Here is a 4,501-nt window from a genome sequence, read left to right as displayed (position 1 = left end):
TCTCTCTCTGTCTCTCTCTCTCTCTCTCTCTCTCTCTCTCTCTCTCTCTCTCTCTCTCTCTCTCTCTCTCTCTCTCGGTTTGAAGACAACTGGCTGTGCCCTCTTCTGCTTGACACTCGATGCTGTCTGGTTCTCATCCTACAACTGAGCTCCTGGTGACTTCCAACTCAGGGAATTTAAGAAAGCTCCACGTCTGCTTAGGAGATGGGGGAGCTGAACATGTAAGGCATAAGGGTGGCACTGGGCTTTCGTTAAAATTGAGAATACTAAACAATGAGGCCAGCAGAGGGGAGAGGCACAGCTCCTGGAGAAATCTGGTCTCAATAAGGGCAGAAACCCCAACCAGGTGCAGCTGGTTACCTCATCCTGCCTACAAGGCCCAGGCATGACAGGCTGGGATTAATTCCATCCTTTTGGCTAGAGGCAAAGAAGCCACCTCATTTGCTAAGGCCTTTCTGTTGTCAGCACTTTGTCACTGGTCTGTCCACCTGGCTCCTTACATTCCCTGGTTCCTGGATACTGCTCTGCTCCACAGATAGCCTACCCTGTTCTGCCTTCTGTTATCTGTCTCCTCCCTGGTCTCTGATCTACAAAGCCAAATTTCAGATCGCCTAGGGGGTAGACCAGTTTCTTAAGGTTCTAGGATCAAGGTCCTAGAAAGTACTGTGTAAGATGTCTTAAATAGGAGGAAGGAGGAGAAATCTTCAGGGAAGACAAGAAATGATGGTGACTGCCACCCAGAGTTAGCATATCAGTCATAAGATTCAAACTGAAAGCAGTTTAGGCTCTATGGGCCTATTGGGAGAAGAGACAAAACCTAAACCTGTCATCTGGTTTAGACATCGTCACCACTGTGAGATGGAAGAGAGGCGTGCCGATGGCCATGCTAGGAGAGGCCAAAGAGTTCATAGCATCCTTAAAGGTCAGGGTTATTTAAGCAAAGGAACCAAAACTAGAATCAAGCTCTCACTTTGGAGCTCATGAGTTTAAGCCTCAACTAAGAGTATCTCTTTAAACTGAGCGGCTCCCCCAGCCTCAAAGCATCTAGATGGGCTTGACAGATGAAGGGCTTTCTTTTTTCTTTTTCTTTGTCTTTTTCTTTTCCTTTCCCTTTTTCTTTTTCTTTTCCTTTCCCTTTTTCTTTTTCTTCTTTTTCTTTTTTTTCTTTTTTTTGGTTTGTTTGTTTTTTGTTTTGTTTTTCTTTTTTTTTTTTTTTTGGTTTTTCGAGACAGGGTTCCTCTGTATAGCCCTGGCTGTCCTGGAACTCACTTTGTAGACCAGGCTGGCCTCAAACTCAGAAATCTGCCTGCCTCTGCCTCCCAAGTGCTGGGATTACAGGCATGCGCCACCACCGCCCAGCAGGACTTTCTGTTAAGAAGCTAATGTTGCTCTTTTGGGGCTCTGAGAGATTTACCCAGAAAACGCCTCCTTAAAGTTTGAAGATCCTTTTGGCAGCATCTCCCTAACCTCCTTCCCAGGCCTACCATGTCATTTACATTCCGCTTTGTCAGCATTTCGAGCCTCCCCCCTCCCCCTGCCCCCAACCATGGCCTCACCCCACCACATTTCCAAGCCATGTGACAGACACCAGGCAGATGGGGAGCTGGCAAAACCCTTCTCATGTTCATCTCTAAGTCACTTCTCATCTCACTGAAGAGTGACTAACCAGTAATCAACTACCATGAATGACAAGTGGACAGGACTGTGTGAGTTTTCAAGAAAAGGCTTACACCCAAGCTAGACTCTGGAACCACTCTATGGCACCCCTCTAAACCAACCTATTCTGCCTGCAGAGAACAGACAAGGCTTGGGACTAGAGAGGAGCCAAGGAGAGTGGGAATAGTCCCAATTGTCAGGAAATCCATTCAGGTGTCTCCTTTAAGCCCTTGACTATGAAATCACAACCTGTCTATTCATCTTCTCTCTCTCTCTCTCTCTCTCTCTCTCTCTCTCTCCCTCTCTCTCTCTCTCTCCCCCCCCCTCTCTCTCTCAGGTGTAAAAATAAATCACATGCCTAATGCAATCTTCAATCTGGATGCTTTAAACTGCACATTCTGTTGCCTTTCAAAAATGCTAACAACCCCACACTTAGCCTGTAAACTGGTTAAGTGCATACATTCTTCACGTGTTCTAAGATCTATTCTTTTCTGCAATTCTTTTTTCACCCAGAGCTTCTCCTATGTTTTTCATTAGATGGTTTTAATGGAATCAAAGTTCCCAGGCTGTGGCTTCACAGAGCTCAATTTACCTCCCTATTAGGGGAAAGCTCTCCCAGATTGTTCTTCACCGGGAGAAAGTAGCATCAAGAACTGCCTGACATTCACCATGAACTGAAGCCCCTCACTCTGTGTTAGGAGAACACACTCGGTATTATTCCAGAAAATGTTATTTTGTAGTGATTGGGGGTGGGGAGCACGTGAGGGGGATGGGAGAAACTGGTCATAGAGAAAATGAACTTTCAGCCACTCCAGGATGTTGGCTTCAAAATGGAATTTATCCTCAAATCCAAGATTATAGATTTTTCTTCCAAACTGCATTCCCTTCATGGTTTAGAGAATACTTGAGAAAGAAATTGCTCTTCTTGTTTTCATTGACATTAACCCCACCACCACCACCACCACCACTCCCGTACAAAGTTTGGAACTTGATGTCTTCAGAGGAGGGACAATAGTCGAGCAGAGCAAGCGATTGCCTGCAGCCTTCCCCTCACACTTACACACTTCCTCAGAGATGTTCCAGGGAAAGAAACTCACAGGGCAGTCTGTTCTCATGTGTCACTTCTCAAGAAATTATCCCCGTCCTTCTAAACACAAGGATTCCTTAGCAAGTCCCAACCGCAAGGCATCACAGTCTACGGCAAACATAAATGGAAGCAGCCATCTGGGAACGCTAGACCTTACTATGAGTATTATTATTTAACTGATCAGACTTACTCTTCTTCTGCGGGCACCTTGTCTCCAGTAAGTCCTAGTTCTCACGTCTGGTTTTGCCTAACACTAAGGGACTCTGCTGCTTCCATTTACAGCCCCATGCGCAGAGCCTCGTTGCCAGCAGGGATCTGGGAATACCGAGCACTTTGCTCTCTGTTTCTGACCATGGATTGCCACAGCACTGAAACTCCCCCGCCCTTTACAATCGGCTCTTTCTAAAAGGAATTACCGACTACTACCAACTTGCACTACTGTCTGAGATGCCCAAATACGTCTGTCTGGAAATAAGAGCTCCTTTCCTTCCTTTCTGGAACGTTCCTCCAGCTCCTATCTTTTCAGACCCTGGGGGCGGGGGGGGGGGCATACTTTCCAACAGAAATGAAGATTTCTCAAGAAATATTTTGGTAGGCAGTTACCCATGATTTCTACACACACGCCCACTCACGCACACATTCTCTTGCTGCTCGGGTTTATAGAAAACAAACACGGCAGGCATCTTCTGTTTCAGCAAATAACAGATGAGCCGCACTCGCTGAGTTGGTGCTAGTGGTGGAAGTCTGACCTTATTTCTTTACATCTCTGAAATCCCACTTCTAAAATCCTGGTAGCAGAGTAAGAGGAACCCATTACTTAACTTAAAATTAGCTTAAAACAAAAACCCAAACCCACAACAAAACAAAACAAACATTCTTTGTCTTAACAACGTAAAAAGCCGTTGATGTTATTTTTTTAATTAAAACCTGAATCCTCTTTAAATGTCTGCTGACCAAAGATGGGAAAGAAACTGCTAAAGGGGCAGAATCCTCTCACTGCTGCTAGCCTGAGGATTCCGGGCACAGACCACATCCCCCTTGGAACAAAAGCGCATCCTGGGCAAAGGCGCTGGTGCTCCCTGATCCTGTCACCAGGAGATGACACCGTTTGTGCCATCTCTATAAACAAAACTTGAAGTTTCATCACGTTGACCTTCTGGGAACAGGTCAGGAAGTCCAGGCTGGCTTTGAGAATTTACGTGGTCTGTTGCCTGCCTTGAAAGATTTTGCATATCCAGCAGCCTTAGCCAGGAATGTTGCCTGAAACCTGTAGAGCAGCCCCAGCTTCCCCGAAGGCAGAGAAAGAAAGACTTTGTCTCTTACCTCTAGGGCAGCAGCTTCTTCCCAAGAAGGGATGTCCTGCTGTCTGAAAGCGGGGATTCCTTTAAGCAACCCAGCAAGAGAGCAAGCAGGCAGGCAGGCAGGCAGGCAGCCTAATGCACACTGCTCTATTCAATAAAACTGCAGACCGCCCTTCCTTGGCCCCTCCCAGAAGTCCATGCTAAGTGAACACATACCCCCTATGTTTACAGTCAGCAGGCGGTGGTATGCATTGTCCTGTAGTTTTTCTAATAGACAGCCAATGACGACACCCTGGCCAAGGTGATGCTGTCTGCCCGTGCAGATGCCTGTCATTCCCTAGGCATGCTCAGGATATCACTCATCAGAAAAACCAAGTCCTAAAAAGCTTGAAACCGTGAGCAGGCTGCCAAAACCAGCCGGCTCCATGCCCTTTTTTGGTTATCCTAAGCAGGGCCT

The 4,501-nt window shown here is 46.5% G+C and overlaps 1 protein-coding gene across 4 annotated transcripts in view; it reads right to left on the bottom strand.

Annotated features, from left to right (window-relative positions):
• Positions 1-4,223, bottom strand: part of Cald1 (caldesmon 1) — a 177,756-nt gene extending 173,533 nt beyond the window's left edge. Inside the window, exon 1 of one of the 4 annotated variants that reach the window (XM_029478318.1) lies at positions 4,067-4,223. The gene's annotated coding sequence lies outside the window, so the exon portion shown is untranslated. The remainder of the gene's footprint in view (positions 1-4,066) is intronic. The other 3 variants (XM_029478314.1, XM_029478315.1, XM_029478317.1) reach the window with 3 other exon arrangements.
• Between the last annotated feature and the right edge of the window lie 278 nt (positions 4,224-4,501).

This window comes from Mus caroli, chromosome 6 (assembly GCF_900094665.2).
Source record: "Mus caroli chromosome 6, CAROLI_EIJ_v1.1, whole genome shotgun sequence".
Classification (NCBI taxonomy): domain Eukaryota; kingdom Metazoa; phylum Chordata; class Mammalia; order Rodentia; family Muridae; genus Mus; species Mus caroli.
The sequence above is the reverse complement of the archived record's forward strand: the minus strand, read 5'-3'. Positions and strand labels throughout refer to the sequence as shown.